Source organism: Aethalodelphis obliquidens, unplaced genomic scaffold, assembly GCF_003676395.1.
Source record: "Aethalodelphis obliquidens isolate GAN/ISIS:26980383/991018 unplaced genomic scaffold, ASM367639v1 scaffold3, whole genome shotgun sequence".
Classification (NCBI taxonomy): Eukaryota; Metazoa; Chordata; class Mammalia; order Artiodactyla; family Delphinidae; genus Aethalodelphis; species Aethalodelphis obliquidens.
The window spans coordinates 40,645,482-40,660,452 of NW_020837947.1; the positions used below are offsets into that span (position 1 = coordinate 40,645,482).

General features: G+C 36.7%; 1 non-coding gene across 1 annotated transcript; it reads right to left on the minus strand.

The window, feature by feature from the left end:
• Positions 1–2,374: 2,374 nt before the first annotated feature.
• Positions 2,375–2,436, minus strand: LOC113613355 (U7 small nuclear RNA). Its single transcript, XR_003430203.1, has one exon. It is a non-coding gene; the product is annotated as a U7 small nuclear RNA (small nuclear RNA).
• Positions 2,437–14,971: the final 12,535 nt, after the last annotated feature.

The window sequence follows — 14,971 nt, forward strand, 5'->3', positions numbered from 1 at the left end:
AGAGCTGCCTAGAGTCATGTGGGTAAGGACAAAAGACATTTCCAGGCCAGCATGTGGACTACCGACCAAGCAGCTAATTGGGCAAAGGCCATTTCAGCAGATGCCTGTGTGGCTAGATTACAGCAGGGACCCGCGGCACACCCCCTCCCAACCCTACTCTCTAGTCTTGGCTCAGGTTAAACTCTCTGGAACTCTAACACAACCCTGGGGTCCTTCTCTCGGGGGAAGAAGGAGAAATCTCTGAATTCACTGACATTTAGTTTCTGCCACTCTGGCAGAAAAAGGCTTAAAATAGAAACTGGGTAGTTATAGATGAATAGATACTCAGATATAGATCAGTCTCCAAGAGGGATTGGTTCCAAAACCCCCTGAGGACACCAAAATCTGTGGATATTCAAATCCCTTATACAAATAGTGTAGTATTTGCATATAACCTAGCACATCCTTCCCAACACTTAAATCGTTGCTAGATTACTTACATAATATCTCATACAATGTAAATGCTATGTAAATAGTTGCCTGTGATCACCCAATTCAAGTTTTGCTTTTGGAACTTTTTGGAATTTTTTTTTTTAAATATTTTTGATCCACAGTTGGTTGAATCCACCGATGCAGAACCTGGGGATACAGAGGGTCAACTGTATACATTTCTTGTATATCTCGGTTCCAAATTCCATGACTCCAGGCTGAGACATAGTCCTTCCCTTTCTAGAGCAATATTGGAAATCCAAAGAGTATGAATGAGAATGTAAGAACAAGGGTAGGTGCTATGACAACACTGCACGACTATCATCTAGTTTGATATCTAGTACATAATTGTACCTAATACGTATCCGTGGAATATTCCGATGGATGGATGGGCAAACCCAAGTATACAATAAATCGTTGCTAACCATTCAGAGGAGCACATGGTAAGTGCAAAATGAGTGGTTTTAGAAGTAAGTGCAATAAAGAGAGACTGCTAAGGGCTGGAGTCACCACTGATTTCTTCATAGGAGGAAAAAGAATTGGAGATGTACTTGAAGATTGAGTAGAATTGGTTCAATAAAGAGACAGGATGAGTAGAGAATGTGGGTGGGTAAGCCAGGGTGCAGGGAGGCTAAAGGGGTCACAAACTAAAGTAAATTTGATGCCAATCCAATGTACTTTCATCTGTAGTCTTTTCTAAGCATAGTATGTGGCAGGGATATGATGACAATATTTGATGAATGAAGGATGGCTGGATGGAGTGGAAGAATGTTAGGAATAAATTTTTTTTCCCTAGTAAAAAGAATTGGGTTTGAAATCATGAGACAGTTTAGTCTCTACCTAAAGTTTAGTTTTTATTTTTTTAAATGCTCTTAACTTTTATTCTAATAGCAGAGTAGATACTTATGGAAGATTTCACAATATTTGAAATTACGTTTAATCAGCCTTAGACAGTGTTTTTGGTTTTGTTTTTTTAAACCTGGAATCCAAGCCATTGAAGGACTTATTGGGTAAACTCTTTCTAACTCTGCCCACCTAAAAAGAGCTCTAAGTCCATATCATTATTTCAATAGCAGTTCTGCAATAACAGTTAATGTTGTGTTACAATTTACTAACCTCTCTCACATATGTTGTCTCATTTATTCCTCACAATACGACCTCTGAAGTAAATCTCCATTTTTATACATGTAGAAACAGAGACCCAGCAGGCTCACTTCCTTCCTTCCTTCACCAGGCACTAAATGGTGTCAAGCAATAATCAGTACCAAGGCTGCAAATAACAAAGAGTTTTATTTGTGGTCTTAAGAACTGCAATTCAGGAGACACAGATTCCAGTAAGACACAGATTTCAGTAAGACTGAAAGTGTTCTGGGGAAGAGGAAGAGTCAGGGGCTTATAAAGGCAAAAAGTCCCAAGGTTATTAGAGTTGCCCCGTGAAAATGGTGATTGACTCTGACACAAGTCAGGAAGTATTTATCCTTAAGGAATGATGAGTTATTTGGGGGAGGGATACAATAAGCAGATAGGCTACCTTGAGTTATTTTAGGGTAAGGGTCCAATCCATACCTTGAGTTTCTGGCAGACCTTCTGGATGACTTTGTTAGGACAATCAGTGGTCAAAAGGTCAGATTCCTTCCAGGTTGAGCCATGCATAACTCACACTTCCTCAGCAGCCTCCTGGCTCCATTTTACAGAGCTCTCTTAGAGATACTGACTCCTTTTATATTTTCCTTCCACAATGGTAACACCTAGACCCACCCCCACGCCTCTCCTCAGCACCATCTTGCTTTGCTACTGTCACCTGAAGTCCGTAAAGAATGAGAAAAAAATGCCAAACTGTTGAACTGTGTACTGAAGGAGAGAATATAATGGTGAGTCCACATTTTGAAGGATTTTTTTCTTCACGAGGGGTTTTCCAGTGCGGACCGGAAAACCTGCTAGACAAATTCTAAAAGAGCTGTCACACTAACATATTGAAGGATTTTAACCCTGACAAAACATTAGTTGTCATTTGAATAAAAAGAAAATCTTTACTCTTTAACTGGAAGGGAAAAGAGTGTTCTTAGCCCAGCTACTCCATATTCATTATGTATATTTGGGGGAGCTTCTATATAATCTCCCACAAAGTCTCCCTCCTATTTTAAGTTCTCTCCCTGGAGCTAGAATGCTAGAGAAAAACTGTTATGGAAAAAACAATTAAGCTTACTCGCAGAGCAAATCCCACAAAGTAATGTATCATAAAGAAAAACTCTAACCCAATGTTCTTCCTACCTGAGAGTGTTAGGGAACCGTTCACCGAAACGGCCTGCCTTGGCCAGGCACGATGATAATAACCGTTTGCGCGCGCTGTCTCACCACAGGAGGCCCGGATTAGGAACATGGTGCTGCCACTGAAAACTAACCGGGAGAATTCGGGAGGGGCCAAGAGAGGGAGGAGACGCCAGCCCAGGATATAGGCCAGCCTCCCAGAAACCCTCACCCTGGAATCCATCTTGGCCGAGAGATGCGCGCGCCACCAGGAAACTCAGACCAGATATGGGCACAAGCAAGATGATTGGCCAGAGACAACCCGGAAAGCTAAATCATTAGCATAAAACCTGAGACTGCGAGCCCGTCGCAGAGCAGTCCTCCTGGGTTCCGTGACACTGCTGCTCTCCACACGAGCACCCCTTCCCAATAAAGTCTTTTGCTTTGTCAGTACATGTGTCTCCTTGGACAGTTCATTTCCGAGTGTTAGACAAGAGCCTATGCTCGGGCCCTAGAGGGGATCCCCCTTCCAGTAACAAAAGTACTAATTTAATTTTACAACAGAACATCTTTAGGGATCTTAAGAGCAGGATCAGGAGGGAGAAGAGGGCCCACCTAGTTGATCCTCTTACCCCCTATTGATACAGGTTTGTTTCATAATAAGAATTATTTTGCACTTTGTGGAGTCTGGTTTTAAATGTTTCAAATAATAAAGCTTAGGCCACTTAGAATGGAAGAGTCTGTTTTGCGAATACTAATTAGTTTTAGTCCTCTTTCTCCCTTCATGGGAAATGAAAGTTGGGGTAATTTTTCAGGGTAAAATGAAATGTTAGGTGTCATAAGGCAGTCACAAATGGCTGGCATTTGGTACTTTTCAAACTCAAGTATTTATAAACTGCAAATGATTTAGCCTTCCCACTTCTTTCTCTCTTCTCTAGTCACACTGACATGGTAACCATGTTCACCCAAAAGAGATGACATATGAAAATGTTAATTTGAGAGATTGTATTGACATCACTGTGGAATAAAAATGTTTGAAAAGTTACTGATACATGGTGCCAGGCATTTTGATGCCTTTTGCCACAAAGCTGAACTGCATATTCGCAAATATATGCAATCTGTTTCAAAGGTTTATTTATTCAACTGATACCTGGTTGTTAAAGGAGAATCACAATTGAACAGTAGACTCACACTCTGATAGGCCAGGCTACTACTCCCACATTCCCACAGCAAGCTCCTGAAGTGAGAACTTTGACATTTCCATTTTGATACTGTCATGTCCGTGCAGCCTCATTGACACAATATGTCAAAATGTACATTCACTGTTTCGTATTGCCAAGTGATTCCTGTGACCCATCTCTCTGACTCTCACTCAATATTTAACCCTTCCCCTGATTATGGGGCATATTCACCTTCTAGCTGATCCATGTGTTCATTGTTTATGTTTGTAAAAATTCTTATATTTATTTCATTCTTAGAAGAAACCAAAACTTGCTTTAATTTTAATCTTTGAGAAGCAGTTTAGCCCCTGAAGTTTGCTTGTTGTCTATCCCCCAAACAATCATTAAAAAAAAGCATATACTTTACCAAATCGTGAGAGGACTGTTAGAGAGTTCATTGAGATTTCCTGGGCACTTTGGAATGGAGAATAAGAGAATACATTTTGGAAGTCTGCCAAAAGAAAAAATAAAAGCTGTCCATGCTCTAGATTTTCAAATAAAAAACAAAGAACCGTTATCAAGCAGGCTAATCAAATTATTAATTGAAAGTAAATGAAACAATATTATTAGCAAAATAGTCAAGATTCACATGAGTTCTCAGAGATTAAGTGACTAGTTAATACCTTGCTTAGCATGACTAAGTCATCCTTTCTGAGATGAGCAAGTTCCGCAGACACAGAAGCCCGATTTTATGCAATTTGCCTATGTAGCAGGTTTGAATTTTACCTAGTCACATAACTCAGGTGTGCATGAAGAGCTGATTTCTTTACATCTTTACAGTTAAACTTTTCTTTAACTCACAGTCCCTATTTTTGATAAATCTTGTGAAGTCATCATCTCTGTCATTTCTCTCCTCCTCCCAATTGTGTGTCCTCCTTCCATCCACCAGCCCTCTCACTCACACCTACATTCGCCTCAGTGCTCTGGAGATGCCTGCTTGCTCTCCACACACCTGTAGGGCTGTGTAGACCACTTCAGGTACAAACCAATATTATGAATGTGGACAAAAAATGTTGCCTGCCATATCAGTAAACAAAGGATTTTGCAGCCATAAAGTCATGAGCCACTGCAAACCCCCCACCCCAGTGCACCTTGAGGGAATTAAGGATTGAGAAAACAGGATACTGGTCCTTGATAGCTAAGGTGCATATCAAAGGAATGATTTCAATGAATCCAGACTCTTGCATCTTCCCATACATAGAAAAGCACTAAAATCATTGACTTGAGATGTCTGTCTTTTCTTTAATTAACAGTAATCGTTTGATGTTCTGACTACCTGGTCTGTGTTGCAAAAACTCCTATGTATCCGGGCTCCTCCCTTCCCTCTTCAGAACAGTCCCTCAGAGCTGTCTGAGAAGCTGTCTCCTGGCTTAAGTCCTCAGTATGTCTGCCAAATAAAACATAACTCTCAACTTTTAGGTTGTGCTTTTTTTTTCAGTTGACGTGCAGATACAAAAATAAGAGGGAGAAAAAACAAAAGAACATGGGGTTAGGCAATCAAGTAGTAAAAAGAAAAGCAGGTGTTTGGAGAGTGTCTGAGTCAGGTTAAAGGGCAGAGACTAGAGCAATTATTCCTGAACCCTGTGGCTGAAGCCTCCAGGAACTCCTCCAGGACCTGACCTTTTGTGCCTCCTGAGGCCAGACTGTTGGATTTTCCCTTCCATCCGTGCCCACCCTACTTAACTCTCAACTGTTATTACTGGGGACAATTTGAATCTCTATTGTTTGCAACCATAAAACCAAAAAGAAAAAAGAGACACAAAACAGTTAGGATATCTACCTTGAAAGAAAAACAGCTTCTGAAAAACAGCAAGCCATTTCTTCCATGTAACCACCCAAAATTGTCCTCATAGAATAGTCTGCAAGTTCACCAAGACAAAGGTGTGCGTGTGTTGTATAGCCTACGCTACATATTAGAGAAATTTCAAATAGTTGTCCCATCCATAAAACACCTTTTACCCAAGTCAGACAAAATTCCCCTAATAATGTATCTTTTGGGGTATTTTTAAAGCCAATTTGCCATTATTCAGCCTCACTAAAGCCATCAAAGTGTTTGATAATGAAAAGAAAAAAAAAACATGCAATTGGGCGACTAACCTTATCATATTCGTTATTTTCAGACCATATCAATCCTGTTTTTCGGAAACACACACATACAAATCTTAATCCCTAAGGTTATTCTACAATCAGGAAATAAGATAAAAATTTTAAGTCTTACAAAACTTAGGCAAAATTGCAAAACATGTTTGAAAATGTTGAAAAAACTATCAGAAAAATATATGCTTAAACTTATTAATTCCTGTTAACAAATAAAAATGAGTACAATAAAGATCTCAATAAGGGCTTCCCTGGTGGCGCAGTGGTTGAGAGTCCGCCTGCCGATGCAGGGGACACGGGGTCGTGCCCCGGTCTGGGAAGATCCCACACGCCGCGGAGCGGCTGGGCCCATGAGCCATGGCCGCTGAGCCTGCGCGTCTGGAGCCTGCACTCCGCAATGGGAGAGGCCACAACAGTGAGAGGCCCGCGAACAGCCGCAAAAAAAAAAAAAAAAAAAAAAAAGATCTCAATAAAATATGCCATAGTAATTTGGATTTCATTTTAATAAAAATTGTTAACATGTTACAACACTGCTTAGGATAAGTTCAAAGTGTTTTCATTAGTTTTTTCTATGCATTTTTGAAAATGGCATGTTACATATAACAGTAATATATATATATATATATATATATATATATATATATGCGCTACCAGATTTTCTTCTAGTGTATTTCCAATTAAAAAATTATATGTATGTGTATATATATATATAAAACCTATCCTTTAGATACCTTAGACTAATTATGTAACTTTATTAATATTTCAGTAACATTTCTACACTCCCTTTATATATTTTAAAATATCCTACTCTTACTTACTTTTAAGATTTTACTTGTATACCAAGTTGAGAATTAACATCCACTGGAGGATATTAACTATAAGGTTCTGTACAAATGTCATCATTATTGTTACTAAAATGTGGTTCCTGTCCCACAATTTTATTTACAATAATACAAATTAACACATTCCTTTATTATAAATATCTTAATGATTTTCAAATTGAGAGGTATTTCCAAAAGCCTCTGGACAAGAGACCAATGCATAATAGGCGTGAAAATAATTAGAATTCTTGTATCATCCTTGTTACTTGAATGTCTGGTTTAAGCATTTCTACACCTGACACATTAATTTAGCTACAATGCAGCAAAACCAGCATTGTGGTAATAGAATATTGATTGTACAGTGTTCAAAGACAAAGAACTTATGTTGTTGTACTTTTTATACATGCATGATATTGCAGCCCAATATCCATGGGTTGGATAATTTTCACAAAATGAACCCACAACCACTGTGCTCAATGGCGATTTAATTATGAAATAGTCAACCTTTTGATTAAACACTTTATCTCACATAAACCTAAAATATAAGTAACCATGCTGGGCTTGGAAGAGTTTAGTACAAAAGCACAGTGAAAATATACTTACCAAGTTCAAGTATATTATTTTCCTAATTTTTATTACTAAGATTTTTATTCTCATTGTGAACATTAGAAAGAATTTCCTCATAGAGATTCTAATCTCACAGGGATCAAGTATTAACTCCATGTAGTCCTTTTCCCAGCACACAAAAAAATTAGGTGTAATTTTATCAAGGTGCCAAAATATAATTTTAAACAGAATCCCTCCGATGGGACCATTCTTATGGATATAATGCTGATGCTCTTTTTAGAAATAAGTTAATCATGAAGAAAATAATGAAGAGATGTTATTCTATTTACTTGGAAATGCAAACATAAAACCGAACAAGGATTGTAAATAGAAACCAGAAGGTAGGGGCTTCCCTGGTGGCGCAGTGGTTGAGAGTCCGCCTGCCGATGTGGGGGACACGGGTTCGTGCCCCGGTCTGGGAGGATCCCACATGCCGCGGAGCGGCTGGGCCCGTGGGCCATGGCCGCTGAGCCTGCGCGTCAGGAGCCTGTGCTCCGCAACGGGAGAGGCCACAGCAGTGAGAGGCCCGTGTACCGCAAAAAAAAAAAAAAAAGAAAAAAAGAAACCAGAAGGTAATCTTGGCAACAAGATCAACAAGTCTTTATTAAAATGTTGCTTTGAGAGAATTAAGCAGTGAGGAATGAGGAACAGGAAATAGTACCTTTACAAATTTAAGAGTTGAAAAGGTCATTAAAATTTATTAAAACTGCCATTCTACATAAATCCCCTTTCTAGCATCCCCAACAGATGTTTATTCAACATCTACTTGAGTATCTCCAGGACAGCTGTTTTGTTAAGATGTTATATCTTACATTGAGACAAAATCTACTTGTTTGTCTTAAGCTGGTCTCCTATACCACAGGTGAGAGTCTAAAAGTGTACAATTTTTCTGATGTTTATTCTGGCAAAACAAATCACAAAACTCTAAAATGTATCTATACCTTGACCCTGTAGTTCTAGTTCTAGGGCTTTAGCCTAAGGCAATAATCAGTTATATATAAGGAATATATATATTCCATATATATATTTCATATAGACATACATGAAATTTCTAATAAGGAATTTACATATATAGAAATTAAGTTGTTACTTAGAAAAGTGAAAATTTGGAAACAAACTAGTGTTCAAGAATGGAGAATTATTAAACTATGATTAATCCATATAAGAGAATGCCATGCATCACCACAAATCATATTGTAGATAAATACAGTCACAATATGTTTTAACTAAATAATGTATATAAAGTGCTTAGTAAAACTTTCTGACACAGAAGAAACAAAAAAAAAATATTAATTTGTATATTATTATTGTTTTTAAATTTGGCAATAAATAAGCATATTCAGTATACCATTTATTTAAAAATACATATATGTATATATTTATATGTATGAACAATTATAAAAATATGCCAAAATATTAATAAAAGTTGTTTTTAAGTGGTGAGATTAGAAGAGATTATAATTTTTCTTTCCCTTCTTATGTTTCTATATTGTCAAGTTTTTTGCCTTAAGTATGCCTTCCTCTTGCAATTTAAAAACTAAATGTTATTTTAAATAGATTTACTTCACTAATACTTGATAAATACCTACTCTATGCCAAATACCAATGAACAAGGCTTACCTTTCATTACAAAACAATATATACAGATTATGAATGTATATATAAATATATTTATATATTTTATAAATACCAAAAAAAATAAACAAGAAGAATACAATTTCATGAAAGTAGAAGCTTCTGGAAAGGAAGAGAAGGCAGTAAGGCTGCGAAAGATTAGAAAGAAATGTAAATTGTGTCCATAAAATTTTATTTCTTTAAAAAGAAAGTAAAATATCTAAAACAAATGATAGGGTGATATCATTTTTCAGTTATGGGTAGTAAGTATGATCATTCTGGGTTCCTTTATTTTTTAAAGATTAATAGTATAATAAAATGTAAAATTTTCAGCAATAAATAAAACAAATACTATACTACAGTAAGTATTATAAAAAGAAAGGAACATAAAAATTATGTGTTCTATGACTGAACAATTCCACTCCAACTTAAATGAGTCCATATGTTCACCAAAAGACACATTTAAGAAAGTTTATTGCAACTTTACTCATAATAGTTCAAAACTGGAACCAATGCATGTGTTCATTAACTGTAGAATGGATAACTAAATTTTTAACTTAAGTAAGATATTATTTAAATACCGTAACATTTACCCAACTTAAAATGTGCAATTCAGTGATTTTGAGTAAATTTACAAAGTTGCACAACAATCACCATAGTCTAGTTTTAGAACATTTTCACTACCCCAGTAAGATTCCTCATGTTCCTTTACAGCTAATTCCTGTTCTCAACCTCAGGAGGAAGCAACCGCTAATCTAATACTTTCTTTCTCTATAGATTTGCTTAATTGTGGTAATTTTCTACCACAAAAAGCTAAAGCAAATTGTGGCATGTTCTTATAAAGAAAAAATATAGCTACATTCAACAACAATGAGGAACTCACAGAAAAACATTAAATATAAGTCGCCACACAAACAAAACAAATAGTTTATGCTATACGGTTTCCATTTACAGAAATTCAAGAACAGCAAACACAGTTCTGTGATGACAAAGGTCAGAATAATGGTTATCATTAAGAAGGGTATTGACTTGGGATGGAAAGCAGGGAGGCTTCTGAAGTGCTGGAAATATTCTGCTCGCTGATCTGGGAGGCGGGTACATGAGTATATACAGATGTGAAAATTAAGAATCATTTCATTTAAAATTTAAAATCATTTCATTTTTATTTTATGCCCTAATAAAAAATTTTAAGGAAATAAAATAATGCCACGGCCATACTAATTCTTCTTTCTTAAACCCTCGCTTATCTCATCATTTTTCCCCTCCTTTCACTTATGTTTCTAACATGTCATTGCCAAGTTCAAAGGTGGATTTTCTGAGAAATGTTACTAAAACCATTCAGTTATTTATTTAAAGGACCTGAGAAAAGACAAAGCAAATGTCATAAACTCATCTTCTCTCTTCTCCACTAGTCTACATTTCTGAAGTGATGTGTTATGATAATGGATATCTGATGAGAAGAGGAAATGAGTTTACAAGATAATAAAGCAACAGTGAAAACAGAATAACACACTCATTTCAGCTGAAAATAATACAACCAGCACCACAGCCAAATTGTTATGGCTTTCTTAAAAAAAAAAAAAAAAAGGAAGCAAAGGAGGGAGGAATAAAAGACTTGCCATCCAAAGCTTTTCGATTACTTAAATTTTTACATGCCTTCTTTTTTATATATAAATTTATTTACTTTTTTTTTATTTTTGGTTGCATTGGGTCTGCGCGCGGGCTTTCTCTAGTTGTGGCGAGCGGGGGCTACTCTTTGTTGCGGTGCGAGGGCTTCTCACTGCAGTGTCTTCTCTTATTGTGGAGCTTGGGCTCTAGAGCGCAGGCTCAGTAGTTGTGGCGCACAGGCTTAGTTGCTCTGTGGCATGTGGGACCCTCCCGGACCAGGGCTCAAACCTGTGTCCCCTGCATTGGCAGGCGGATTCTTAACCACTGCGCCACCAGGAAAGCCCTACAGGCCTTTTTTTAACGTGTGAAATGTACCATGTAAAAAGATAACAAAATTGAAGCATTTTTCCTTTTGAAAGCCACATTTAACATCTTAAAGTGGTAACACACATTCTACATAGATTTTAAAAGACTAGTGTTTGAATATTACTAAGTATCTGGTATTCAAAAATCAGCAGTGTAATGAGGAGTAACACCCGTGTGGTTTCTGTGCCCTGGATAGTGTGCTGCAATAGTAAGTCAATCATGGTAAATAAGCACCACAAACCCAAATCTAACTACACTGCTTAACCACAGGGCAATGACACCATCTACTGCATGACCACATACTCTAGGGAATTCCAGCCATTTGAAACCATTTAATCAATCCCCATCACAACACCTGTGCTTGAGAGTATGCATCTCAAAGAGCAACTGTTCATTGGAGGAGACTATGGAGACCCACTGTTCAGCGACCCACCAAACTCTTCTTAGCATCACTTCGATATCATTCTTTAATAATGCAGCCATTTTCAGAAGAGACTTATGCAATCAGTCAGTAGCAAACCTGAAAATAATTCTCAGGCCCTTTTATTAGAAAACCAGAGTACTGTCTCACAGTTTCAAAGCCATGTTTTTTCTCATTCTATACCTATTTTCAGATATCAAAGTATAAAATCTAGCCATCAGTGTCTACTCAACAATAATAATCTTGAGCATTTGAAAGGCTGTGACTTTATTGAGGTATTAATCAACAATCTTTCAGCTACAAGTGATAAAAAAAAGCAGTAAAAATTCAACCTCATTTTTTAAAAAGAGGAGGAGCTACTTTATTAGATAAATAGCTAGGAGTTGAGGGTTTGGTACTGATTACAGACTTAGCTAGATCCAGGCCCCCACTCCACCACCTCATCTCTTTCTCTGCTTCTTTGCATGTTGACCTTAATTTCTTTTACAGAAGAAGCAAAGAACATGACTCTTTAATAAACTCTAACTTATATTTTCAACACAGGTTATCATCCAAAAGAAAATGTAACCCTCCCCTCCCCACCCTCCCCAAAGGCTGACATATCAGATCTTAAGAAAAACTTATCCTAGTTTTGGATCATGACTATCACTGAACAAATCACGAAGACCAAGAGGAAGGAACATGAGGTCTAATTGGCTGTTCTGGTCATAAACTCATTTCTAATGCATAGAATAGGGAGCACCCATAGGACTATATGGAGTTGAGGAGAGGATATTTCCCAAAGGAAAACTGGTGTGCTGGTACTGAAGGAAAAAGAAATGGTGAGCAAGCCAAAACAACAGATGCCTACTGTTGTCATCACACTTAACTAACTTATTCTTTCCATGTACTCAGCAGAGGTTTTCTGAAAAACAGAATGTGTATTTCTGGTTTTCTTCAGTATAGCATTGCAAACCATTACCGTAGTGAGCCTTCAAAAAACTTGAAAGTCATTTGAGAGATTTAAATGTAGGGGGAAAAAATTACCTTCATTGCTTCATAAACTTGATAATAAAAATTACAAAAATCCCCATAGGAAAAAGTTCTTCCCGTATCCATCCTGAATACATTTTAGCAATTGAATTGACCTACCCACTTAAACATGGATATTCTGACTTGGCTGCACCAAAATGATAACCAAGATATGTAAAAATATTGTTATTTGTTTTTGTTTTAATGATGTGTTAAGTCTAACTGGTGCCTCTAAGCTTTATCCCATCTGCTAATTTTGCTACATCTGATGAAGCTAGGAGTCGGGTGAAGCTGAAGAATGGGCTGACAGTATCTGTTCTACAACACTGATGGTCAAAAACACCAGAAACAAAAAATCTACAAGGAAATCTAGGTAAACATTTCTATAACTATAAACTTGGGATGTCAAAATATTTCTAAAGCAAAATATCAAGACCAAAAATCATAAAATAAAGATGGATATATTCAACCACAACAGTGAACATAATCATTAACAAAATTACAAGGAAATGGAAAATTAGTAAAACTATTTGGAACATATATGATGGACAGAGGATTGATATTTTTAATATAATAAAAATTTTATTATGTTAAAATACTAAAGTATTTTAAAAATCAATAAAAGGCAAATGCTGCAATAGAAAAATGGTCAAGAAATATGTACAATTCCAAAAGAAGTAAATGAAAAAATATAGTCCATTGACATGTGAAGCAATGTTCAGATTCATTATTGATTCATTGTTACTCAATGAAATAAAAATTAAACAAATATGATTTTACTTATAATGGCAAATATTAAAGCACTTAATAACACCCACTGCTGTTAGAAGTTGAGATTGGTATAGTCTTTCAGGAAAGCCATTTAGCATTATATATCATTTTAAATTTTAACTGTATATTCCCCTTGATCCAGCATTCTGGCTTCTGAAACTTATACCAAGGGGGAAAACTACAGAACCATGTGAAAATATCATTAGTGTGTTTATGTGTGCATTTGAGTGTATATGTTTAAATGTATGTGTGTAAAAGGATTTGGGGGTTGTAATATACATAATAACAAACAATCATAACTCCCTAAATGCCCAATAACAAGGAATTAATTAAATAAGCTGAAATTAGTCTCTAAGATGGATCCCCTAAAAATTTTAATTGATGTTGTTGATCTCTATGTGGAGAGTTAAAATGATACTTCTCTGTTTTAGATAATGTTAGGCTTTTCTTTGCCAACCTCAGCTATTTTTTAAATGTGCATATAAGATCAAGATTCAGACCACAGGGGCTTCCCTGGTGGCGCAGTGGTTAAGAATCCGCCTGCCAATGCAGGGGACACAGGTTTGAGCCCTCGTCCGGGAAGACCCCACATGCCGGAGAGCAACTAGGCCCGTGCGCCACAACTACTGAGCCTGCGCTCTAGAGCCCACGAGCCACAACTACTGAAGCTCATGCGTCTAGAGCCCATGCTCTGCAACAAGAGAAGCCACCGCAATGAGAAGCCTGCGCACCTCAAAGAAGAGTAGCCCCTGCTTGCTGCAACTAGAGAAAGCCCATGTACAGCAACAAAGACCCAATGCAGCCAAAAATAAAAATAAATAAATTTATTTTTTTAAAAAAAAGATTCAAACCACTAATTTCTATGCATGTTTCTCACCCCTCCTTTGGGGCGATTATTTTTTATTAAAATTCTTAGCCAGGAGAGTACATTTCTCGCCACCAGCAGAGTTTCCTGCATGACCAAACTCCATGGACATCCAGGTCACTGCTATTCTCTAAACAAACTGTTACAAAATGGCAAGCATGCACAATTTTCCTGGCCAGAGGACAAGAGATGTTGGATTTTGCAGAATATTTTATGCAACTGAATCCATCCTAGCTGTGAAGCATATAAATTACCTTATGAGATAAAATAGTAACGCCCAAGCTCTAGAAACAATAAATGAGTTTATCAATCAAATCTTTCCAGAAAAAGAGAAAATCTTCATGTGACTTATGACCAGGAAGCTCCCAACAGGCAATACTAAGGGTCTCTTGCCCCTAGGGCATAGGGGCTGGGGAGGATCTAGATTACCAAGCAATATAAATGATGTGTTCTCATTTTTGTTTTTTAAGTGTACATATGTGAAATGTGTTAACAATGATCACAGCTGAGTGGTGAGATTACACTTGATTTTTATTTTCTCTTTATATAACTCATAACTTTGTTTGAATCTTTTATGGTTACAAATAACACCATTCTTTTTTAAGTTTTTTTTTTTTTCATTGGAGGTGGGGGAATCACTTTACTGGTTAATTTGTAGATCTTGTTAAAATGTACCCTTGTCAAAAAAACTATAGCTAAAAGCCTTTATCATTATTTCATATATTCCTTAAGACAATTCTGATCACCTTTTTGCATCCGTTGCTTCATTCTGCTAGCCCAGAATTTCCTAAATTTCCATAACATTTGTAGTTATTACATGAATATATATTACATGAATATATATACATATATAGAG